The sequence below is a fragment of the Amblyomma maculatum genome, chromosome 6 (assembly GCF_055883805.1).
Source record: "Amblyomma maculatum isolate TAMU_Amacu chromosome 6, ASM5588380v1, whole genome shotgun sequence".
NCBI classification, from domain to species: domain Eukaryota; kingdom Metazoa; phylum Arthropoda; class Arachnida; order Ixodida; family Ixodidae; genus Amblyomma; species Amblyomma maculatum.
Window position 1 is genome coordinate 8,936,581 of NC_139349.1, and position 27,469 is coordinate 8,964,049.

Sequence of the window (27,469 nt, forward strand, 5' to 3'; positions counted from 1 at the left end):
ATCCCAGCCAAGAATTAGGTTCGGCGAGCACGAGGCAAGCACTAAAAACGCCACAATATATTAGACATCCGCTATGACGACGCGCGCTGTGCAAGCAGTCGACGGACGAACGGGATCGGCGCTGGCGTTGCAGGGAGAGTCCAGAAGGCGGGGTGGTGACTTTATGAAGAGAGCGGCAGAAAGTTTAGCTAATGGTGGAAAGTGGAGCACCGGTATCGACCAGCGAAAATGCACGAACACCGTCAACAAAAACTTCCAGAACGTTTGGCGGAGAGAAAAGAGGACTTGTTGTATAGGACATATGCGCAGTTCGCGCCCCAGGAACTGCGGCTGCTAGTTTCCCGAGTCTTGGGTCACGCTGCATTGGCGAGAAGGAACGACGGCGAGGGGACGGTGAACGATGCAACGGAATGTGCGGCGAGTTGTGGGATGTTTCCGAAGTGTGTGTTGTAGGAACAAGAGTAATCAGGCGTAATGCGTGCAGGGGCATAGCGCGGGACACGGAGACACAGGCAGGCGACGTGGCCTACCGCAAGCAGATAGGCCGGTTGTCTTTAGAGCGCCAAGTATTGTAGGGAGCCGGCGTTGACCGGAGCCGTGGAGCGACAGACGATGACGCCATAGTCGGCACGTATGCAAATGGCTGCTGCGGCGATGGTCGGGCGGTAACTTTAGCATACGTGGGAGGCATCTGCACCGTGATAGTGAGATGCGGCGCGACAACTGTGGGCTTGGGGGTATAGCTTAATGGTGCAGCAACTGCTGTGGGGTGCTGCGGAACGGGGTCGACATGGGGTGCGGCAGGCGGCGGCTGCCCAAAACTAGGAAGTGCATCGGTCTAGGCTGTCGGGCGTCCTCGTACCGAACGAAATCTATCGTGAGCCAAAAGGTCACTGCTCACAGCCAGGCCAGCGATGGACACAGCAGGTGCGGGAAGGCGACGAGTGCAGAGGCGTTGCTTGCGCAACTCGTCGAAACGCTGACAGAGATTGTAGACTGAGGCCACTGTGGTGGTGCTCTTTGCCAATAGCACATGGAATGCATCATCAATAATGCCCTTCATTATGTTATTTTTCTTTTCCGCCCATAAATTGATCGACGTGCTTGCAAAAATCGAACTTCAATGTAACTAATGAAGGTTTCTCCTTCATGCTGAGCTCGCACCCGCAAGGATTGCTCAGCGCGTAGTTTCCGCACTGTGGGACGACCAAAAGCATCCGCGAACGTTGTCTTGAAGGCGGCCTAAATTGATGTATCGGACTTATGATCCGCTACTACAGGTGAGCAATACCGCTCAGGTAGAAGATGACGTTGTTGATCTCCATACGGTCATCCCAGTCGTTATGACAGCTCACCCACTCGTACGAGGCCAACCAATCTTCAACGTCCTTGTCGCTCTTCCCGCTAAAAACGGCAGAGTCTCGCTGCCTATCGGCACCGGAGTATGAGATGGACTGCGACGGGGAATTGTTACTGGCTGTTGGCCTACCTCATTTCTCGCCATGGGTACCGTGCGGCTGCGGAGCTCCATGGTGAGCGTGTACGTGTCGCGCCCAGCACCTCCGCCAGAAGAAGAGGGATTTATTGGGCTCTCAGGAGGACTTGAAACGGCAGCCGGGGGCGCGAGGCGATCGTGTAACGAAGCACAATATCTGGTCCGATCCAGCCAGCGCGATCTTTAAGCGAGCGTGACAGCTGATGGAGAACCCAGAAGTCCTTGGCGTCGTTTATATTGGCGCAGTGACACACACACGCACGCACGCACGCACGCACGCACACGCACACACACACACACACACACACACACACACACACACACACACACACACACACAAACACACACACACACACACACACACACACACACACACACACACACACACACACACACGCACACACACGCACACACACACACACGCACGCACGCACACACACACACACACACACACAGCAGAAGTAACGCAATATAAATTTATATTCACTTGATTTTGCATTTAATAGCGTATTCACAATGCCAGGTGCTTGAGAGAATAACATCGCCGGACAAAAAAAAAAAAAAAAAAAAAAGGTGGAAGTCTCACTTTCATAGAGGCATGCACGCAGACTAGAACAAGGTGTTTGTTCTAGTCTGCGCGTATGCCTCTATGAAAGTGAGACTTCCACCTTTTCTTTCTTTTCTTTTTTTTTTTTTTTTGTCCGGCGATGTTATTCTCTCAAGTAGCTGGCATTGTGAATACGCTTCTCTATGCAAAAGCGAGTGAATACAAAATTATATTGTGTTTCTTCTGTTGTATTTCCAGCTAAAATGTGGAGTGCGCTGTTGATCAGCATTTGTTCGAGGCACGCCTTAATGGGCAGCTCTCGATTTATCGTGGCCACGAGGTGCTTCTTAACGTGTGCGCAAGCGTTTGTGCGCAGATAAAACATTTCTACGCGATTGAAGTCTGGAGCACGCCTACCTTATACTACTTGTTTTTGTCTGTGTTGTTGGATCTCTTGTCGCAGAGAAGCAGGCGTCGCTGTCGTCGTCGGCAGTGGACAAAAATTTCTGATTTGTTGACGAGGTCATGATGTCACAACTACTTGGTTCCGCTAGGGAATTGCGAACGCCACACAGCTCTCACGTTAAAGGGGGGGCGTCAGGCATCTAATATAAGTATTTAAAAGATAGACACGTAATGCGAAGGTCGTCGTTGGTCGGAAAGAACAAGTTGTAGGGTTTTAGCTGCTTTCGGACTCATGACGATCCTTCGATATTGCGAGCCAAGCAAGTTGTCGACTAGATTATTTGTAAAATCAATGGTGATGTGAAGAACATTCCTTGTCAAAACCGGCTGCTTCTAATAAAATGAATGTGTATTGAAAAAGAAATGAATACAAGTCAAAAGAAACGGCACTCTGAAAGGAAGAAATTAAGAGGCTCGAAGCTCTTCCGCACCAGCGAGGTCTGCATGCAGATCGCAGCGAGGATACTACAGAGCTATACCTATATGTGCAGCAAAAGTAAAACTTATTAGATTCAATAAAGCTGCAAGTAGATAAAAAAAAAAGAAGGAACCTTCTATTCTGGCAGACAAGAGAAGAGCGAGAACTTACACGCTATTATTAAAGCTGCGACTTTACACGGCGTTTACGTAGCAGGCACTGAATCATCAAATGTAGATATGCATACAATGAGCACCTAGCATAATAGGCGTTTCTGGCTAGCACTCAGACCAGAAGGCTAACATAAACCAGCCGTTGCTGGATTACACTTTACATTGCCATTCCTGTGGCAATATTTTGACTGCGTTTATGCGTAAGCGCTGTGTAGGCCCATGCCTATGCGCGTTCAGGGCGCCCATAAGAAGAACCAGAAACCTTGTCGTATGAAGGCGGTATCACCGACAGCTAAGCGCTTTAATTCACGAAGGAAGCGTAGGCTATAAAAAGAAAAGCGGCACTTAAAGTAAACTAAATGCTCAGCGTGCAGTCGTGACTCCACGTGCGCCCGCCGAGCTGTACTACAGAAATAGGGAAGGTGTTCCCATTCGTTTTTATTTTTCCCCTTACTTAGGCTGCGTTCCCTACAATCCCAGGGAATCCTTACACCTGCGCGCCCCAGACAAAATAAAGAAGTAGGGGGAAGAAATGGCGACAACTAAAGAAAGAAAAAAAAAAGGAGGGTGTCTTGAGCGCAGAGTGCAAGCAACGCCTTCTCGGTTCTATATGCGTAGCTTGTCTCCACCAGCTGCACTAGCACGGCTTTTTCTCCCGCACAGAAGTGAGCGAGGGAGGGAGTGTGGCCATGGCGCTCGACGCGGCGCGGCGCACCTGACTTCGGTAGAGCCACGCCTTCAGGTGCGCAGCAGCGACAGGGGTCAAAGGGCATGGCTTTGCTTCTCCCCTTTTCTCTCTTTTTTTCCGCGGCTCCCGGGGCACTCAGCAAAACACAACCGCGCAAAGTCGCCAACCGCAGAGGGCGGGCAGATCGGAGAAGGTCCAGAGAAAAATATGATGAAATAGAGACATTGTATCGAAAACCAAAATAATGGCACCAGAAAAAGGAGACGAAAATGAGCGCATGCCTGTGCAGGCCAGCAAAAAGAAACAGATGCAGCGCCGATTCGACGCTCCTTCGATCGGTCGGAACGGCATCGACCGCTCAGTGGAACGCTGCCCTCCTCCACCAGCATCCTTTTCTCCACCATTTTCCTCCCTCTCGCGCCGGTAATCGTACACCGCGCCGGTAGCCGTCCTTGGTGTACGTACGCAAGCGCGTATCCGCGCCGACTAGCCAGCGTGCGCGGCGGTGGCGGCTGCTGGTGCTAGCTCAACGGTGAGCGTGAATTCGTCGACCTCTCCTGTTTTAGGGACAAATAAAATAAAGTAGGGAACAGAGGCTGCTTCCTGCGCCTTCTACGGAGCGGACGGGGTGACTTTCCGGTCATTATTCTGCTCCGTTTCCTGGAAATCATCGCGGTGACCACGGCGCGAACTTGGCGCTACGGTTACAGAAAGGTTATTCCCTCTGAGAGTTTTAGCCTTTGTTTTTCGTTTTTAGAGACGCATATCGATTGGACTGCATCAACAAGGGGCTGCATTTTTTTTTTTTTTTTCACGCAGTGCTCGGCTCCTACCTCTCTATGTCATTTTTCTTTAGTACTTGTCAGTGTGCTGAGAGCAATTTTTTTTTTTTTTTTTTTTGTTCAGTTCAGTTCAGTTCAGGCGTTCAGTCGTGTCCGACTCTTCGTGACCCTATGGACCATGTCACGCCACGCTTTCCGGTCTCTCACTATCTTCTTAACATCACATAGCTTCATCTGCAATGCCTCGAGAATGCCATCTAACCATCGCGTTCGCTGCCTACCCCTTCTCCGGCGACCCTCAACCTTTCCCAACATCAAATCTTTCTCCAGCGACTCCTCTCTTCTCATCAGATGACCAAAGTAGCTGAGCTTTAACTTTAGAATTTGACCCTCCAATGAGCAGTCAGGGTTTATGGTCGACAATATCGACTGATTTGATCTTCTGGCAGTCCAAGGAACTCTTAAGAGTCTTCGCCAGCACCACAATTCAAACGCGTCAATTCTTCGGCGGTCAGCCTTTTTCACAGTCCAACTCTCGCATCCATACATCACAACTGGAAAGACCATAGCACGGGTTATACGGATCTTGGTTGGCAGACTAATGTCTCTGCTCTTTACTAGGCGGTCAAGGCTAACCATTGCTCTCTTTCCCAGAAGCAGGCGTCTCCTAATTTCATGGCTGCAGTCTCCTTCCGAGGTAATCTTGGCGCCCAAGAACAGAAAATCTGTCACAGCTTCCACTTCTTGTCCATTGATGCTCCAGGACTTGATAGGGCAAGACGCCATGATCTTCGTCTTTTTAATGTTCAGTTTAAGCCCAAACTTCTCACTCTCTTCTTGTACGCGCATCAGAAGTCTCTTGAGTTCCACTTCACTTTCTGCCATTAAAGTGGTATCATCCGCATATCTAAGGTTGTTGATACGTTTTCCAGCAATCTTCACTCCAGCTGAAGACTCGTCCAGACCGGCCTTCCTCATGATGCACTCTGCATATAGGTTAAATAGGCAGGGCGACAGTATGCAGCCTTGCCTCACCCCTTTCTCAATCGGAAACCAATCAGTAAGACCATGCCCAGTTCTGACTGTGGCCTCTTGCCCTTCATACAGGTTCCTGAGGAGACAGATGAGGTGAATTGGAACTCCCATCTCTCGGAGAGCTTGCCACAATCTGCTGTGATCTACGCAGTCAAACGCTTTCGCATAATCAATAAAGCAGAAGTAAATGGGTTTCTGGAACTCTCTTGCTTTTTCCATGATCCAGCGAAGGTTGGCAATTTGGTCTCTAGTTCCTCTGCCCTTGCGAAACCCAGCTTGCACGTCCGGAAGCTCCCGATCCACATACTGCTGCAGCCTACCTTGCAGGATTTTTAACATCACCTTGCTAGCATGCGAAATAAGCGCGATCGTGCGGTAGTTGGAACAATCTTTGGCACTGCCTTTCTTTGGAATGGGGATGTAAACTGACCTCCTCCAATCCTGTGGCCACTGCAGGGTTGTCCAAATCTTTTGACATAATGTATGCAGTGTGTTAACAGCGTCGTGGTTGAGGTTTTGAAGCAACTCAGCTGGAATACCATCAATTCCGCTTGCTTTGTTCTTAGCAAGGCTGGCTAAGGCCCATTCAACTTCACTCTTCAGGATGCCCGGCTCGAGATCAGTAATCACAACCGTCCTATGTTGGGATTGCACATCCGGGTCCTTCTTGTACAGTTCTTCTGTGTATTCCTGCCACCTCTTCTTTATCTCTGAGGCTTCAGTGAGGTCCTTGCCTCGTTTGTCCTTTATCACGCCCAGCTTAGCACAGAAGCTTCCTTTGATATCTTTGATTGTCTTATACAGAGCTCTTGTGTTTCTTAATTGGCTGTTGTCCTCAACTGCTTGACACTGTATGTTCAGGAAGGCATTCTTATCTCTCCTTGCTATTTTCTGAAAATCCGCATTGAGAACCTTGTATCTTTCTCTTTCCCCCATACCTTTTGCCATCCTCCTTTCCTCAGCTATTTGCAAAGCCTCTTCAGATAACCAGTTTGCTTTTTTGCATTTCTTTTGCTTTGGAACTACCTTAGTAGCAACTTCTTGTATTATATCACGAACATCAGTCCACATCTCTTCGGGCTCTTTGTCTTCTAGATCTAATTCTTGAAATCGATTCCTCACTTCCACAGCATATTCTAATGGAATCTGATCCAGATCATACCTGAAAGGCCTTCTAGTTTTCTGCGTTTTCCTCAATCGAAGCTTAATTTTGGCAACAAGAAGCTGATGATCGGTGCCACAATCGGCCCCAGGCCTTGTTTTTACTGCTTGTATAGCGCTTCTCCATCTCTGCCGGCAAATAATATAATCGATCTGATTCCTGTACAGACCGTCCGGTGAAATCCATGTGTACAGGCGCCTCTTGTGCTGTTGAAAATGAGTATTCGCTATGGTCAGGTTGTTTTCTTGACAGAACTCTACTAGCCTCTGCCCAGCTTCATTTGGCTCACCAAGACCGAACTTGCCTGTAATTCCGGATATTTCTTCACTCCCGACCTTAGCATTCCAGTCTCCTATGAGAAAAACGACGTCTGATGATGGGGTGCGGTCTAAAAGGCATTGTAGGTCCGCATAAAATCTCTCAACGTCAGCTTCTTCAGCAGCAGTGGTCGGTGCATAGACTTGGATAACTGTTATGTTGAAAGGGTGACCTTGGATCCGAAGTGAAATCATTCGGTCGTTTTTGGGGTTGTACCCTAGCACTGCTTTGCCCATTCTTCTGTTTACTATGAGAGCGACCCCATTCCTTCTCTTGGATTCGTGCCCACAATAAAAGACATAATGGTCGCCGGAGTTAAATTCTCCCATTCCGGTCCACTTGAGCTCGCTGATACCCAAGATATCAATGTTCAATCTGTCCATTTCTCGCTTGACGATATCCAGTTTACCTTGCGTCATAGATCTTACATTCCATGTTGCTATGTGATATATTTCCTTGCAACATCGGACTTTCCGGTCGCTTCCCGACACATCCACAACTGAGCGTCCTTTTGGCTTTAGCCCAGCCGCTTCATTCGTCCTGGAGCTACTAGGAATCGCCCTTTGTTCATCCCCAGTAACATGTGGGACGCCTTCCAACCTGGGGGGCTCATCTTCCGGCGCCATATCGATAATGGTATTGTGACTGGCCATAGGGTTTTCTTGGCAGGAAATACTGGAGTGGGTTGCCATTACCTTCTCCAGTGAATCACATTTTGTCAGAACTCTCTGCCGTGACCTGTCTATCTTGGGTGGCCCTACACAGCAGAGCTCACGACTTCATCGAGTTTCGCAAGCCCCTCCGCCACGACAAGGCAGTGATCCATGAAGGGGTTTTTTTTTGTAGCGACTATGTATTTCATCAGTGCCTGCGAGTTTGGATCATAGCATATAGTAGGATTTTTTTTTTTTTTAATTTGTGGCACAAATCGCCAGTGTACATCACAAAAGATAAAAGTGCCAAGCTGTCTTACTTCTCTACTGTATTACATCCCTAACCATTTGTTATAGTTATCTTGTCTTTGAAGACAGATTGGTTGTGCTTTCTGAGTAGACTTCACCTTTCAAATGAGAGTGACAGTTAAATGAGTTTTCCCTGTCTATGCAGAATAGGTTCCTCTAAAGAAAGTGCAGCTGCGTCTCCGAGTTAGTTTTTTTTTAAACACGAAAATAAAATCTTTTTGCGCTATGTTCCCTTTATATGAAGTGGTGCGTACGGCGTATCCATAAGCTTCATATTCGTTTGCGTGCGTTAGAGCTTGTCAGTTTATCGCCTAAAGCCAATCTAAATAGATATATCATGTCCAAACACCCAAAACGCGGCGTCATTGGTGGCGTGACCTGAAATAGTTGCTTTATTGTTTTATCTGTCTTCAGGATGGCATCCGCAGACAACTCTGAATTACCAACATCGTTGATTTTAGGTATCGATCAACTACTGCTGCGCTTTCTCATCAATCACCACTTTAGCGGCCGTCTATGAGGCCGCTATATTGAACAAATGGAATCATCCCGCTATGTTGTGGAAATAGTCAATACGAATAATAGAAGAGAATGAGGATTGTATCACCATCATAGCCAGCACCCGAGACTCATGCACTGATGGAAAATGATCTTTGCCTTAGATCTATAATTCATCGTTTTGCCACAGATCGGGCTGCCAGAGATCCTTCCCCGCAAACTTCCTAACCGCGTACATCAGCTAACACCCTGGCGCACGCCAATTTGATGTGTTCCCCTTAACAATTGACTTCTTTACATTAGGCGACCGTAGGTACCTGCCCTCCACTAATGCTCTTTTTTTTTTTTTTTTATTCCAGCTGGGATGATACAATCTCGCGTTTGATTACGAGTCGGCTCTGTTTCTTCCCGTGTTATAACCTTGCGCAATAATGTTGGTTCCTACACAGCTCGCTGATCTCTTGTACTTAAGTTTGAGGCATTTTGTTGGCCTCCATGTCTCCATCCTATACTTGAGTACGTTTAAGGTGCAGACATTGCACACTTTTCGTCTTAGAAAAACGATTAGTTGGTTTCATGATCTTAGAATACGTATTCAAGGTGCTCCTACACATTCTAATTTACCGAGCTCTTTCACGCACGCTGCTCAGATCTGCGGTCATACTTTCCATCCTTTTCATAGCTTATTATGCTTTCCTGAAACTCATCATAACATTTCGTGCTTGTAAGGTTTAACTCATTTTTATTTCCGCTTAAGGGATTCCGGTAAGCTGCTTCTTCATAAATGAGAGACGATACATAAAGTCGTATTCAACGCCATTATGACGCCGCTAAGAATTCTTGGGAGAAGGGGGAGGGGGAGGGGGCACACTCTGACCACATTGTTTGTACAAAGACAGAAAAAAAAAATTGAGGTTTCTTTGTCACCTCCGAGATTGACCCTTAAATCTTAGCATATATAAAGCACTTGTCAGAGTTGCACGTGAGCCAGCAGACTCCAACATATGCATGAACGCTGTGAGTACTATTAAGAGCTTCTATATTAACAGATTTATAGTCCCATACTGGTTTCGATATGCCTTCATCGCCTCCATTGTTTTCCGCCGCGTAATATTAGACCAGCTTGCCGACCGATCATTTCGATTCATTATTTCCTGTTATTTTTCCTCCGTGGCGTCCTTCTCGGCGCCATGGTGTTAGCTAAGCTGACGCGCGAAAAAACACTGTTTGCGGTATATGCTCTAAAACACGCGCGGTAGCGGTTCATTTCATTTAAAAGGGCAGCTATATGTGAGAACGAGCTCTCCGTTCTGTGCATCTGTTGTTGTTTCTGGCCTTTTCAATCGGAATGTCGTCTCTCAACTGTCCGGCTCATTTTCCTCCATAATTAGGCGTGCGAAGTTTACGCCCTACTTTATCGAAGTTTCATATGAGCCCTTAAAATATCGGAGCACGGATCTGTAAATGCACTCCATAAAATTTGGACGTTGAACTAGCTGCAGCACCGTCAACACACGCATCCTAATCCGATCGTCAGCACTCTGAGAGAGAGACTTTGGTCCACAAAAAGCCGACTTGTCCGGGCAGTTATATTATGAACCGTTTTAAAACCAAACGATTCAGAAAAAATATATTTTCTTATCAAGATGAACCGATTCTTTATGCCCGGTGCTGGAGCCGCTAGAAAGCAGCTAGTTTCCTTGCCACCTGTTTTCTTGTTTTCGACTGCGTCTCAAACAGCTGACAAAAGTTTGAGGGAGTTGACTTAAGAAAACAGAAACAGAAACATCCACAGCCGTGGCACGTTCAATGTGATGTCGAAAGCCCTGCGCCGTCAGCTAGGTGAGAATTGTCGATACTTACTTATCTACAAACCCTTGTCTTTAAATATACATGCATCATCGTCATGCATTCGCATCATTTCATTACTAAACTGTAGGAAAAAAAGCCCTTAAATAGGTTCGAGGACAGCTGAGCGAGCTATGAAAACGAAATTGATACGGATAACTTTAACAAAAAGAATGTTCTGACGGGGTTACCTGTGTGAAGTACCAGAATATTGTACTACACGGTTGGTTGTGTGCACTTATTGGGCTCTGAGATAACGACGTTGTCGACACGACGCCAGAATAAAACGCAGCATGAATCTTGCCGGCATATTTTCTGAAGCATTTCCTGTGAAGCCACGTTTTAGTCTCATTGTTGAGAGTGCAAGCCGAAGAAAAAGCGTTGTTCCGAAAAAAAAAAAAAAAAAAAAAAACCACATGAGGTTTAAAACTAGAAAACAAGGCATAAAGAGAGAAAAAGTGAAAAGAAAAAAAGATAAGAATATAAAATTAGAAGCATAAAGTCTAGATGCATGAACAAAGTTGTATGGAGTTTTGGGTCCCATCATGTATATGTTTCCTCTTTGCATTCATATTGAATGTGCGGTAGCTTATTCATGACTTTCGCGCCTCTGTAACCCTTGAAATGATTCGACCATAGCAAACTAAGCCTGACAGAGGATATATAAAACCGAGAAAACGGACGGTTTGCTTCTTTAGGTCCGTGGTACAGGTGTCTCATCCCGCATTCATGGACCAATGTCAAACGCCTTGCGCTCAATATTCATTTAATATCGTCATTTTCTTCTTCTCAAAAGAAGAAGGCTATTACTATTTATAACATGCACTTTAAAGAAATGGCGCCTCGCATACGATTTTCTTCTTTACCCCCCCCCCCCCCCCCCTAGAAAAAAAAAAAGATATTCAGCCCGTACGTATGACCTGTATCATTTGGAGTTATGAAGTGCATTCTTTGAGTTGAGGGCCAATACGTATATATTCCTACACTTTCTACGGGAGGTTGTACGCTTTCAGAATCTGTGCCTACTTAAATAATTAAGCCACCGTTACAATTCTCACAACCGGTGTAGTATTATCGAAGGCAAGTTCCTGCGTCGTACGGTAACACAGGTGTACTGTTTCTCATGTGAGTTTGAGGTTGTCGCAAGCTACGGATGACTTTAAACTCGCGCGCAATCCTGCCGGAAATCGTTCTACCCAGCGACGCTTGAAAGGAGGTACACCATTTGGGTGCAGTTTTGTGACCTACACTCCATTTAGGTGCCGCCGTCACCATGTATAGGTTGTATAGGTCAGTTCAATATCTTTGAAAAACATCGAAAAGGCCTCGAAGGATCATCCTCTGAAAAGTTGAGTCCTCCCCACTACTACCGTGGGGAAACTAATTCTTGCAGAGAACAGCGCGTGGCATTCCTAACATCCTTAGCAGAAAGCGAGCATGACCCGCCTTTCCGCATTGTATATTCAAGAAAGTATGTTCAAAAATCACTGCAGGCGTCCGCAAGGCGTCGCTTCTGGCTCGTGCCTACTATGGTGCCTCGATGTAGCGCGCGGCGCTGGTATCAAGGCACCCTAGTCCCTACTAATTCCTCTAATTCCTAGTCCTGCCGCTGCATAGCCGCTGAGTGTGGTTCCCTTGCACAGAGCACATTCAGAAAGGTTATAAACGGGATCTTGGTTTCGTTTCACCATTCGTAAGGCTTAATAGCACGATTCTTGCAATGCTGGCTGCTGTTTTTATGATGAGGAAATTAACTAGAAACGCTATCACTAACCAGTCCAGGCAAAAAGTATCTGGAGGGAATGTTAAGTTGACGATATATTATATTCACTTCATCAGTAAGCTTAGAGACAAGACCACATAGCACATCATGCCCCTGTGTTTAGCTTTTATTGCCTGCATCAGGTCATTTTTGAAAGATGCTTACTGTCTCAGAGCCTATAAAAATGATATTGCGTGAATGGCAACATGTTTGCTGAACAAATTAAGTTCGTCCCATTCGTCCAAGCAGCGGAGGACAGTGCACCATCCAGCGGGCAGCCTGTTTGCTGTCATGTCCCGAATGTATGCCGGTTCCAGTGCTATACGCCATGCGCAGCGCCTATAGGGGCGCCACTGAAAGCCGCGTAGCGGCGGTCGTCGGAACCCGAGGCGGGCCCCATGCGACAAGCGGGGCCGTGGTGCGTGCTTGCGATCAGCCGTTCGTGCGCGTCTCGCGGGTTCTTCCGCAGTGACAGCGTGCGCAATGGGATCGCAGTGTATAATAGTGGACATGTGTTCGATATCACGGCCGTCTGGGACTACATCGCCTCCATATGCATCAAGTGTCTGCTGAAGACGATCGTCAACAAGGTTGCGTACGAAGTGGAGCTCATTTTGAGTTCCCCGCTTTCATTACATCACCACACCAATTCGTTCATTCCTTGACCTATGAAACAATGTTCTTTCTTTGCTTAATGATACACGTTTGCTTCGTTTACATGCAATATATCGCTACAGTAAACTAGGCAGCATCGTCGAAACTGCGAGCGGTTTCGTACTGGTGCGACCGCAGGAAAAGCTGCAGCGAGCTTGCAAACCAGCATTCTGAGCATCAGAAAAATAGCACATATTGGGCTCCTGTAGCAAGAGTTTAGATTTTTCATGCTTGTGCTTTATCATGGCCTGTACAGCATGGATTTCACGTCCGTCGTCAAAAAGGCAGAGCGGGTAGATAATTTCATGGGGGAGTGATATATCAGCAGAGGAATTATCTGAAAAGCTGCATCACAGGTTAGTCAAGGGCATATTAGAGTTAAATTTTATATCCTATTTAAAATTGTGAAAGCTTGAAAATATTACAAAATATCCCTTTTTGCTCACGTTCAGGAGCACCTAGTTCCCTTTACCTGAGTAAAGTTTTTGATTCATTCATTCGCTCGGGCAACACTCATGGTGCTACGAGATGATATTTTTCAATGCCTGGGCACACAATCACATAACACAAAAGTGGCGTAGTGTGTACGGTACTCCTGTCTGTCCTGCCCCTCCCCCCCCCACCCCCTTTTTTTTTTCGTTAGGGGGACTGCGAGATCTCTCTGCGCTTTATAACCAGTTCTAGAGCCCTTAGTCTGGATAGCAAGTGCAGCGACATGTTATGTTTTCGTAATCTTGCCAGACAACACACGAAAGGTGCAATGACAAGCAGAAAACACTGAAAACATAGTTATCACTCAGCCCTTCCACACGGATATTTTAATGCCATTTCCATCGAATGACATTCGTTAAAAATGATATTTGTTTGCTGCTACACGAGAAAATATAATGACATCTGATGAAAATGACATTAGGTACCAAATGAGTTTGCTCATCCGAATGCGATCAACGAGGAAATATGTTATTTCTACACACGAGACTCGGTGAGAAGATACACCCAAAATAAATTACAAAAGTGCCACCTGCATTAAATACTAATGTGCTCCTAAAATTTTGCAGCTAGTCATCTATGTGAAATATGCCACATAGCATCGTAAAAAAGAACTGGCACCCATAGCTGCCAGCCAACCCGTAGCCACCGCACTCAGCGCGGGCGGAACAGGTCGCTCCATGCCGCCGCGGTCCGTCGGCGCCGAGTCGCCGACACGGCGGATTTCTTTCGCCACCTTCAGAAAAGCACGCTCTGTTGATCATAAATAATACGCGCTTAATTTGATGAAGGAATCTAAAAAAAATTATCTTTACTGAGGATCGCTGTTATGTAACGAGATTTTGGAAGAAGTGATAACAGCAATAAAAGCAAATTTCCGCTCACATTAGCAGCTGCCGCCGGTGTGATGCAGCTCATCCGATTTCGTTCTCTAGCTCCGCTGCTAAGACGTCGCCGAAGTTACACCTTCCGTTTACTATAAGACAATTTGTGAGACAATTGAGCTTATACTAAGGCAGTTTTATGAATATGAAATTTACTATTTCCAAAGCGCTTCCAGCTACGGCATTGATGCGAAACCGTTTAGGCCTGGCGACGACTAGGGCCCAGCACACGGCCAGAGCGCCATCGTCGACCTCGCCGTATCTGATGTGGCAAGCGTTACGAATTTGCCGTATGCTTTCTTGATGAGGCCAAGCTCGGGCATTTTTCGGCGGGCCTTAATACGCCGAGCGAACGATCAGGCGAAAGCGTACGGGAGTCAACGGGGCTGTGGTATGCTTCGGCGTAGGGCGATACTCAAAGGTTCTACAAAAGCGCCGTCGGACAGTACACATAGATACTGCCTATTTTACGTATTGCTCTTCACACTTGCTTTAGTGCGCAAAGTGTTGGTTGTTGAAACTCGTACGCGTTTCGCAGTCAAGAGACATGCGCACCTTCCGTGCCCTTTCGTAAGCAAACGCCGCCGACACTGCCGCTAACTTCGTAATTGGTAGTCCTAATCAACAGGTTGTTGACAAGGGAAGCAAGACATGAATTTTAATTGAAAGGCGACTTTCGTTTACAGCGCAGTCATCTTAGCAACATATATTGAAGGCGCACCAACATTTGCAAATCAATCGCAGTTACCAAATTTGGAAATGACATTAGCTTTGGTCGTGTAGCAGCGCGTCGAAAAAATGACATTAATCTGAACAAATGTCATTCGGTAAGTTTGCTTGCTTTCTGCGTCGAACGCCGCGATTAACGGCCGCCGTCGTTCTCGTGAAGCATAACTGGAAACTTATACAAACGTGTTCCTGGCAATGCTTTATGTGTGTTCGAAAAACGAACTGCGCAGCAATTTCTCCCGGACATTGCTAAATGTTGACAGCGCCGTTATATCCGTTAAACCGCGACCAAAGACGAAAACACGACGCGCGCATATAGACGCCGACATGAACAGCGCCCGCCTACGCTTTGCGGCTTTGGCGACAGGCGGCGTTGTCGGCGTTTTGCGCATCGTGTATTGGTATAATCGCAAAAGACAATCGGAGATAAATAATTTGATTAAAGTTATTCAGCGGTAACTCTGAAGGCGTTGATAAATAGAGGCATAGATAACCTTGCCTAACGTCGCTAGGAAACACCGACGAAAACTGCTCAGTGACTTTCGTTTCTCATGAGGACATCCAGGAAACAGTGTTCACAATGACTGAAACCATTTCTATTACTTTTACGAATTCAGGAAGCCATGATTTCGCTTAATCCAAGTCATCGGTAGCAGTTTTCTAGTGATACATTTTTGACAGTTGGTAAGGTAAAAATTCTACCTACTCTCAAAACATCTTCCTTCAGTGAATTGATTTATAAAATCTACTTGCGCTTTTCAGCGTTGCCGGAATGTCATGGTTCGAACACTCTAATAAAAGTTATAAATGGTTTACAAGTTTAAAAGTGTCACTGACCGACATTTCATAAACTAGCAGCCCCAAACTATTTTGATGTTCTCCTTCGACTGGAGAAACCCAGTAACACAAACACAATTTCGTAATGTGGTGAACTGAAAGGCTGACTAATAAGAAACCATGAAACCAGGCAAGGAAGAAAAATAAAGCAACAGAATGGAATATGCATCATGAAAAAAAAAATAAATATACTGGTGCGCCTGACCTTAAACTTTTGTGCAGTGAAAAGAAAAAAAACGAAAATTAATATTGTTTGTTTATAAAGTTCAAATTTATCGCCAAATTTAGTGACCGCATTTATTAGAGGGTGAAAGGCTTTATGCCTTATTAGCATCCAAACCCGGGGGCGGCAAAATCGTTCCGAATAAAATTATAGGCGACAATTAAGCTCATACTTTAAGTTTACGATGCGATAGCGTACGTCTTTGCTCGCATATTTCCCAATTCCTTAATTTGCGCCTCTAATATATGGAACATCCTTATTAGTATACTGCACTAAGATGCCAATAGCATGCGACCAGCCGAAATAAAAAGCCCCGTTTTAATCAAGCCGTATGAACGTGACTGCGTCGCCCATGTGTAATGCGCTTGAATCGACATCCAAGAGCACCGGAAGGTTGATTGGCCGTACCTCCCAACCTTCTGATATAATGTAGTCTATTTAACTCACACAGATAATCGAAAAATCAGATTGGCTCAGCCGTGTCAGCTACCACCTGCCATCGTCATGTCCATGATTTTTCGTTCCCAACGCCGACGCAGAATTCTCTGGGTGACGAGGCCTTTAACGCTCTAGAGTTAGAAAGTAGCGCCGGGCAATAGGCAGGATGTCGTTGGATCAGTCACCTGGTCGCAATGGTCCTGTAGGTGGCCTCTACAGTAGACACACGTGACTACTGCTAAGCCACCTTATTTCACTCTGTAATCCACCTTAATCTACCGTTAATCCACTTCAATGGACTTCTTAATCGATCTTAGGCTTTCGTATTCGTATCATGTAATCAGTCGTATTTTCTGTCTTTAACTTTTGTTCAGACAGCAGCAAAAACTAAGTTAAGAAACGCGAAGTCAGCAAATATTTGTAATGTTTTGACTGCGGTGATAGCGTAGTGCTCTTGTCGCTTGGCCAGGAAAACAGGAGGATACTTTCGTTGCTCTCCGCACAACATAGATAGGAAACTTGATTTTGTTTTGTTTTACTACTCCCACCCCCTCTGTAATGCGAAAGTCCTGAGGGTACAATAAATGAAATGAAATAAACAATATATACGACTAAAGAGTGCAGTAATGGTGTGCCACATGACGCGAGCGAAAATAAATATTTCAAGAAGTATTTTATTGCGGAAGCAATACTACGCCAGGTCTAACCGCTCGTCGCTGTGTGCCGTGTCCGTATCCGTGGTAACCTGGCAGGAGCTGCCAACTTGGGTCTCTCGTTTCACATGGGAAGGTTATGTCAGAATCAGCCTGACATTCACGTTACCCATATAGGCCACTAAGGCACGTTCAGACGGCTTGGTTAAAGCGGGGCTTTATATGTGGGCTGGCAGGAGCTGCCAACTTGGGTCTCTCGTTTCACATGGGACGGTTATGTCAGAATCAGCCTGACATTCACGTTACCCATATAGGCCACTAAGGCACGTTCAGACGGCTTGGTTAAAGCGGGGCTTTATATGTGGGCTGGCAGGAGCTGCCAACTTGGGTCTCTCGTTTCACATGGGACGGTTATGTCAGAATCAGCCTGACATTCACGTTACCCATATAGGCCACTAAGGCACGTTCAGACGGCTTGGTTAAAGCGGGGCTTTATATGTGGGCTGGCAGGAGCTGCCAACTTGGGTCTCTCGTTTCACATGGGACGGTTATGTCAGAATCAGCCTGACATTCACGTCACCCATATAGGCCACTAAGGCACGTTCAGACGGCTTGGTTAAAGTGGGGCTTTATATGTGAGCTGGCAGGAGCTGCCAACTTGGGTCTCTCGTTTCACATGGGACGGTTATGTCAGAATCAGCCTGACATTCACGTCACCCATATAGGCCACTAAGGCACGTTCAGACGGCTTGGTTAAAGCGGGGCTTTATATTTTGGCTGAAGAAGAAGAGGAAGAAGAAGAACAACCTCGGTCACCCCAGCTAATGCTCTCGCTCCACATTCGGTTGCAGCATTGAACACTTCTCACTTTTTTATTTTATTTTATTTTATTCCTCAGAGCAAAGCCCGAACATTTCCCTGCCAGGGGGAGGGTGGGAGGGGGGGGGGGGGGGGGCAGATCTGATCACACTAACAATATTAATCATGCGGAGAGGCAGGAGTATCAAGAAAATGGTGTTAATGAAAAGCTTCGCCCGCGAACAGACAGTGAAACATTTATGCGAAATGTACAGCCTCTGGCGACGATGATATTTGATGAGTGGGCCATGAGAAGTCCTTCTGCTGCGAAGATTAGGCTACTGAGTTAATAGGGAAGTCTGAAGGCGGCGCTCTGAACGCAGCTTGCCGGAAAATAAAAGTTGAAATGAGAAGACACGGAATTGCCTGTTTCTCTGCAGCTGACCGCGCGAGGAGTCGCAGTGAGGCCTCGAGAGAAACGGCCCATCTTTTTAAGAGGGTCCGCCCGTCTTCCGCGCCGCTTCCGCCGACAGCTTCAAGCGACTTCCGCGCGCAGGTTTAGAATCCCGTAACGATCCGCCGCGGGGCAGTTCGTGGAGGGATTTGAGGCTTGACCGGGAAGACTTACACGGGGCCTTAGTGAAGTCGCAGCACCGCAAAGCGCCGCTCCAAAGCGAGCAGCCGCCCCTCAGCCAAGTTCGCGCGCGGGCTTAGCGATAGTTCGTCGAACTACGCTTGAGGTAATGGCGAAAAGAATGAAAAAAAAAAAAAAAAACGAATTTATACTGAGAATCTCGAATATATTTTGAGACGCGCAGAGGGATTCACATCTTTAAAGGCGTTTTGGTCCATTCGCTGTGCTAAATTGTGTGGACTAGTTTTGATATATAAAAATTTATTGAAAGGGCTTTGACCAGTTTTTTTACTAGCCCACATTACTCCCGCGTGATGGAAGCCAACAGTCGGCGAAACTAGGGACAGAACGTACACGGAATCAGGTGATTAGGTGCATTCTTAGAGACAAGTATCATGCGCCTGGCATCATCACTCCAAATTAAGCGGAGGACCTTTTATTTTGCGGTGATGACGAAAATTGCTAGTGCAATCAATTTATGCGTGAAATGTCGAAAAAAAAAAAAAAAGCTAATGCTATCTGTGGGATTCGAACCCAGAATCTCTGAATTTCGCGTACAGTGCCGCGAAGTAAGGAATTATGGAGAAAGAAGGACGTAAGCAGCGGCAGGCATGCGATCAAGGCCACACATGGTATGCCCTATATTCGCTCGCTCGGCTATAAAGCGCATGTCACTCATCTCTAGGAATACACCTAATCCTTAATTAGGGTGACCGACCAGTGATATTAGCCAAGTCTTACACGCTGTACGGACGCATCTTTGGCGTCATCTATATACGTGGACGAGGAGATCGGCTGAGGTGACAGGGCGAACAGGCTTCGAGGTTGTACCGTGGTTTGCCATTATCATGGTACAATCATTTCGCGAAGATGATAGTAATCACCCAATCGGTAAACTGGAAATATGATTTCAAAATTTTTAAACCTCTTTGGTGATGCTAAGCAAACTAGATGCTTTGAAGTCGCAGTGACAAAACAATAATTAAGTGAAACTTGCAATTACGAGTTGCACCTTCTTCATACGCCGAACGGCACTTTGTCTTGAAAACCCGAAGGTCAAGAGCATCTGCTAAATGAACCGAGCCACGGCGACTTCTTGTTAGCACAGCCACAACAAAAGCCTATAACAAGCCAAGACCCGTTCTCTCTGCCGAGATTCTTCTGGCTGCCTTCGAAGAAGCTCTTAATTTGGATCTTTCCCCTCCGAAACCTTACTTTTCTCTTCATCCCCTTCTCGTCTTTCGTTCTTTATGCGCCCCCTCACCGCTGAGTCCAGGCAGAGAAGGCAAAACAACAGGCCAATACATTTCCCGGCCTTGAGTCGCCCTAGGCGCGGCCGGGCCCTGAGGGCGTCCCATTATCTTGTGCCCTTCGTTTCCTTTTGTCATTCGGGCCGGCGTCATCCTTCCTCCTAGTTCTGCCTCCGTGCCTTGTTTTGCTTTCTTTTTCTTTCCTTCTCTTTGTTCGTTTCTGCATTCCCTGCAGCACACCATCTTCTGAAGAGAAGTATACGCGCCCACCCTCCAGGGAACTTCACTGGCACGTCTTCCTTGGTCTTTCGCGACGCACGCTGTTTTCGCCTGGTTGTCTTTCTCGCCTCCCGTTCAGCAACTTCAGGCCGCAGCAGACAGCGACGCGTTAACAGGGACGTGACGCTAGCTTCCGCCGTGCGTGGTAGCAGTGCCGCCGCCTCGCATCACCGCCATTCCGCTTTAACACTTGTGGCTCTTTCCTCCACTCTTCTGCGACTCCTTCGACGTCCGAAAAACTTACACGAGCAATAAATTGTTCTCATTGGTTTCCTTCGATGAGTGTATGCGTTCATCTTCTGAATGGACGTTTTGACGGTCTAGTCACCAGTCTAGTTACAATCTAGGCATGCCTCGATGGTAACGGAATGATACATGTCTTGAGAGTTCTTCGACAGCGCTACGAATTATATGAGGTGTCACAGTCTTTTAAAAATATAGAAATAAAGCCTGATAGATCTCACAGTCATATTCACAGTCCGCCTTTTTCACATGGTAGCGGTGCGATGCATGTCTCTCCTCCTTCAGCCCCACTGGTTGGGCTCTCTCTCTATTTACACAGTCTAAACTGTGTATGCGAGTTTATGCTAGGGACAGCCGCCTGCGACATATGGCGGCAGCTTCGGTGGCGCAGGAGGATTGGCCAATAGATTGGCTGAATCTCTCACATGCGTTTGTTTTCCGCCAACGGCAGACGAATTTTCTCCACTCCCTTGAGGGAACCACATAGAGTGAACAATGCGGATTGGCAAAAGAAATGGTGAGAGGGGTAGCTTTGTTGTCAGTGCATAGATTTTGACATTTGCAACTTTCAACCCACGCTGACTGTTTTTTTCTCGAATGCATAGAAACACGATCTCTTAGTGTTGGACAATTATAAAGTGCCTGAGTCACAGATTGATTGTGTGACTGTGTGACTTTCGCGCGCCTACGTAAGATAGTGTCGAATAAGTTCTGTCTGACTGCTCATATTTCATTATACTTTTTCACAGCGGCGTCGACTATCACCAGGTAAACAATATAATCTTCGTATTTCGTATAGGACAGTGAGGGCACAGGCGATCCCAGGTTTGACTGCGTAGCCCAAACATTTCGTCTCATCTTTCATGGCGATGATGGCAATAATTACTTAAAACGTTTATTTCTGCACTTAGACGTTTGCCCCGTACGCTCGAGAAACATCGATTACTTCTATTAGGTGGATTTGCAGAATAAAGTTAACCGGTTACGGGCAGGCGTTACCCATTGCGGTGACCATATCGGAAACGTATGTGCTGTTGCGGAGAAGAGTATTCCGAACTTGTGTCTTAATGCAATGTCTTTAAACTCCGTCATTCATCAAAATGTTACGACCCAAAAATCAAGGACCACTTGGACCATGTTCGGCGAGCCGTGTACACCTGTGTCTGGTTCAGTTGCGATATGCTAACAGCAAAGTGCCTCAATTGGTTGTATTGATGAAGCGAAGGGAGAGGAAGGAAAAGAAAATGTAGGATTGCCTTTGATCTCCCGGGACACTATCGTTGTTCTGACATGCTTAAATTATAGCTGGCTGTAACGAAACTCTAAATCAGTGCAACAAGACTGGAGAAATAAGCTCCGCATTTTCGAGTTGATTTTCCGGGACGTACATTTAGATGCCTAAAGCCAAAGAACTTATGCGCTGAATCTAGGGAGGGATGTTCTGTTTTAGTGATTTCACTGTGTTATACGCTAACTATATATGCAATCATGGGACACTTAGACAACAGTAAAAAAATAATAACAGTATAGATTACAAAGCTGCTCGCAGCTGAAATGCAGTGAAATATTTATAATAGAGATGTTGAAAAAGGCGGAAATTTGTTTTGCACACGGTTTGCAAAAGCCGACAGTGAGTTGAGGGGTTAATAAAAGAGGCTTCGCGAATAGATAGACTTTGAGAACGAACGCATATGAAGTGAGCATTCCGAGTGTCAGTCGAAACCAATACAGCAACGGGTAAAGTCAGCAGAGGCAGGAGAGCGGAACGGGCTGCTTTCTGACCGCGCCTTTGATCTCTTCAACGCATGCTCAGACTTTATCGTCACCTCCTCAGCGCGCGGAGAGCTCGCCGGACATGACCGGGGATGAGCAGCAAATTTCCAGACACCGTGGGCTCCACAGATATACCTCCGAGAGCTCGGGGGATCCCTTTCTGTTAACAATTTACTAAAACCGCGCGGAGTTGTGGCAGTACTGTGGTATACGGCGCAGAACTCGAGCCGGGGGCTAACTGCTTTCTGGAATATAATCTGTCTTTGCACTGTTTCTCGTTAGTATTGTATTATAGTTTTTTCTCTGCACGCCTGCATATTATTTTCTTCACTGCCTAGTATGTTACCTGCTAATCTTATCCATTCTGTCATAGGAGGTCCCCCGGACAGTTTATACTTCGGGTCCTCCTTCTGTAATACTGATAATCCATGCACATGTACCTCACAGTGAAAAAAAAGAATGAAAGATGAAAGATGTCTGCCACTTTAATCCTCGTCATTATAACTCTAGCATTGCGAAAGCCAGGCGACAGCGTATCAGGTATTTGAGAACGTTATTTCCTATCGCCGTGGACACCAGCAAGCTCGACGTATCTCTCTGGGCTTCTTGTTTATTGACGCCTTATCATTAATACTTCATAGTTTGTTCCAAGATGGAATTACGCAGGTTAACGCAGGAAATTATGCTCCTTGCCGTGTTCGGCGCACTGGCTGCGCCCCACAGCAACATCGAAATTGCCACGTTTTTGAACGTAGCAAAGTCTTTCAATTAAAAGGTGCGGAATTGATTGACGTGCGATGGCGCTGACGTGGCGTCAGGAGACCTGATTTTCGCCAGCTTCTACATGTCGTCGTGAGTGAAGACTAAAAAAAAAAACAATGAGGGCCATTGCAAATGAGCTCCAAGTCGCAGAATCGACTGTCATGCTCGCTGTGCACGAGGACTTGAGGTATTATTCCTATGCAATGGAAAAAGGGCCTATGGGATGAGGAGGGGGCAACTCATATCCGGTAAAAATTGGAAGAATCGTCTACTCTAGTCACAACGTTGCTAAGCAAGCTGAAGGAGCGAGCCTCGAATATTCTTTTTGTTGTTGTTGTTGTTGTTGTTTTTAGATGAAAAGAATTTTGACCAAGGCCAGGCTGCTTTGCACTGATGATGTGCCTACAATGTTGCACACAAAATTTCCGTCATTTGTGATGATGAGCTGCAGAGTTTGGAGGTGGCGCGAAGTTCGTACCGTGATCTCCGGCTATAGTGAACTAGTTTGCATTGCGGCTTTATGTGCACGGCTGGACTCAAGCAGCGGTGGCGCGCGCTTCCACTCGAGTCCGGCTGTGTCATGTGTTGCTGTGTTCCGACATTACATGACATTGGCAGCACTGAACGCCGAAAACTAAATCTCTTAACTGACCGAAAGCGACCCGGCTAACTCTATCGGCGTTCTGTCACGTGAGCCAGGGTTCGGCGGCACTCGGCAGGTTTCACAAGCATCGCGATCACGCATTACTTGGTTTAGTGTCAGCGGTCCGGGAACTGTAACAGGAGTCGGAACAGGTTTGGGGAGGCTGGGTACATCTTTGGGGCCGTGTTTAATGCGTCCACTGTGCTTCCGCCTTTCGAGAGTCTTTCATTGGTTTTGCGCTGTTTCCTCTAATACAGCATGAATAGTGCTCGAGAACGTAACAACATCGTTGATAATTAGCAGCCTTGTCATCGCACTGTCAGAAACTGAGCGTCATTTCCATGCTTCGAAGGACTAAGAGGCATCTCAGAAAGGGATGTCAAAGGACGTCCCCCGGTGCCATTTCGAGGCCCATTGCATCTAGAAAACAGTACGCCATTTTAGTCGTAAACGCCGGATTCATGGTGGAAACAGAGGCTTCCGGAGAGGAGTGGCTAGCAGAGAAGCTCAGTTATTCGCGCAGCATTTCGTCCCACCAACGGCGCTGGCAGAAGACAATGGGCAACAAAGCGAGCAAAAAGGAGATGGGATGGAGAAGTATAAAACCTGTCCTTTGATTCCAAGCTTTTGCCTCCGGCGAAAGTTTCTGCACCGCTTTATAATATTTCAGCGTGCAGGCCGTCAATCAGCCTCTAGACATCACGAGTCAGCCATTTGCAAGGGCAGCAGATCCAGCGCATGGCAGGAGATGGACGGCAAGGCGGCAATGAATGAGACAGGGCAGACCGGAGCAGGGGATCGAGGGAGAGATAGAAAAGACTGAGAAACGCACCCCACGATGATCATACGCGCCGGCTGTCCGCTGTCTGGTAGGAGCCCAAGCATTTTACGACTGGGCTAACGCCCCGCCGCTGGACGCTCACGTAGTACTGCACGTCGCCGCCGTTTTAACGGCACAGTGGGTCCAAGCGTTCGCAAAAGGTTGAAAGCATTCGTGAGATAATCCAGTTTGTCGAGCTTCCCAGCGGACGAAACCGTCGGCTACACACGGGAGGCTTAATCGCTGGTCGTAAAACCGGAAGCGATCCCCCAGTCAGCCGAAGCTTTGGACGTGCACTTGCAGAGGAGGCATCGGCACTACGTGAGTGCATGATGAGAGCCGCCTTATACTCATACCTGACATGGTATACGTGCTCGGCGTCTTTTCAGTGCTGGCGTTGCGCCATTGCTCAGATTTTCATGCAGATGGTTGGCTCTGTCCCACGATACACGAGGGGGCGGCCGAGATGTTTTGTGGTTAATTTGTCAACATCGTGCGAACATTGCTACCTAGAACAAGTACTCTACGGCGAATTCATTCTCATCATCATACCAGTAAGTGTATTTTGCAGAACGGAGACCTCTTCCAACCATTTGCTATTAACCTCCACCTCCTAAAGCATCACCCGCACTACCCCCGCTGACATCCTACTTTCTTCCGCTCAGCTGGTTGTCGGTCACCCATCCACAGATTCTCATCGACGTGCGGCGCTTTTGTTGTCCTACTGCGTGATTTTCACCGTTGTTTGGGAACTTTGTTCAAAGCAATCATGCGCACAAGTGCATTAATTATTATCACACTGCAAGGAACTCAACACCAGCTACTTAAGAAACCGACACTTAATTCAGCGCAATACATAGCCGCTTTAGCACGAGGCGTATATTAATTACGGGACCAGAACGTAGGAAAAACATTTCTAAGTTTCTAGTACCTGCCGATTTATATCAACTACACAGCTGCAATCGTCCTTTTCAGTTAAAATGACAAAATCCTTATAAAAATGGCTGCAAGGCAGAGCGATACAATTTATCCAGTTCCATTCACAGCGGTCTACGTGAGCTGCTTTAAAAACTTTGATTAGGGTGGCCTGCGGACAAAAACAGTATATACCTTACTGATCAGCGATTGGCTGATGATTTCGCTTTGCTTTGCAAAGCAACTCAGAAAGCGAAATACAAAAGAAGATTAATAACCTGGGAAATAAAAGCTGCACAGTAAACCTAAAAATAAATGCAGAGAGCTAAAGTTAATGTTCAAAAATTGTCGAAAGTGCACAGTAATTCAGGGTAGACCGCGGAATGTCGGAAGTTATAAACGAATGTATCTACATAGGGAATGTGTGTCTGCGGATCCTTACAACGAGAGAGAAATAACTCTAGAGAACTAAAATGCGTGAAGTGGATTTGACAGGCACTTTCAGGTTGTGAATAGTACATTACCATTATCCTTGAAGAAAAGGAAGTGCATAGCAGCTCTGTCATATGTTTGCTTACCTCTTGAGCAGAAATGTAAGGAACAGGGTGGAAGTTAACTTGAGGACAAAGCAGCGAACCGTGAAAAGAATAGGGACTAGTGTAATGTTAATAGACTGGAAGGAATCAGGTTGGGTTAGGGAACGAGTGCATGACACAGCCCAAATCCGGAAGAATGTGTGATGACCGATGGTCGGTGCCGGACATAGGAGAAGAGCAAGCGTAGCAGGGGCCTTCACAAAGAGGAGGCCGCAACCTTCTCCTCTTCCACCCAACACAGTGCTTCTACGTATAAGAACCATGACATCGAAGTGTAAAGAAATGCATAACTCAAAACTGACACCCGCTATCCTCTATGCTGGTCTATGCATAACCCGTAAATCCCCCCCCCCCCCTCCCCTCTATAATGCACTTTTCATGAGTATAACGCTTAGGACGAAAATAGGAGTTTCAAAGCAACGCATAAGGAAAGGTTCAGAAATAGGCTCCTACGGCCTACTTAAGAAAGACACGATGGGCAGATAAACCTTGGCTTGTATTGATAGGGCACTGCGTTTTTATTCCCATATAAATCAATCTTGCCGAAAACGGAAATTGTATAAAGGCTAGTTTGCTAAATTTAGTTTCCTTGCAGATGAATGCACGTGTCTCTGTCGACAAAGAATAAGCTTGCGCTATGAACAACGATTAGACGGAGCTGATATCAGCGTTCTTTATTACAACCCGGCGTGACCTTTTTTTTTATATATTTAAAGTTAATGTTTTTGCAGAAAGCCAGATAGAAAAAAAAGCTGCGACTATATTTCGTGATTAATAACTGTTATTCGCAGTAGTCTGAATCTTCCACGTATTTTACGTCAGTAACCTTCGTATCCGGCCTACCCGCGATCACACTACGGGGTCACAGAGTCACATGGCCTGATGCATCATAGCCCACGGTGGAATTAGGGATTGGGCTTCTCCGCAGAATAATTGGAGGTGGTATCTCACCTGTTCATTCTTTACTTATGCTGACGGGCGTTGAACCAATCTTTTCTTTACTGTTTCACAGTGTCGACTATATTCGAAGATTTAGGATTGTTGACATTAAAAGAAAGTGTTCGTGCATTGCCTGCTTCAGAGTAAAAGCATGTGAATGGTAAGAGAAAGCTACGTACAAAAAATAAACCAACGGAAGTTTCGTTAAATAAAAAAACGCCCGCAAGGATTGGTTTAGGCATCTTCTTCTATTCAGAGCAGTCACTGGTGCACGTCCAGGCCCTCGAGACCCGATAGTCGGTGTCGTTTTGCCGCCTCTTTCGCTGCTGCTTCTGATACCGCTCAAGCACGTGGCTCTGGGGACTAGCAGCACATTTTTGCACTTCGTGTTCTTCGCCATCTAAGTGTTTCGCACTTCTCCCGCGGTTCCCGGCCGGCGCTGAGTATCGTAAAGACCCTAACGAGCACTACACAACGGTGGAGTCGCGGAAACACCTCGCCAGGGGCAGTACGAAAACACTGAGGTCTAGGAGCACACCTCAGAGTACATCCTCCAGCGCCTCCACCACCATCCCCACGGTGACCTGGCCCCCACCCTACGAGTACCCTACACCGCAACAACAAACCACGCGAAAATTTTCTGTCGAAGAACGAGCACAAAAGCAAGCACGCTATACATGCACATAAGAAAGAGGCTGGAACAACCATGATACGTTCCCTCGAAAAAGCGAAAGTGAATAGAATGAAAAAAAAAAAA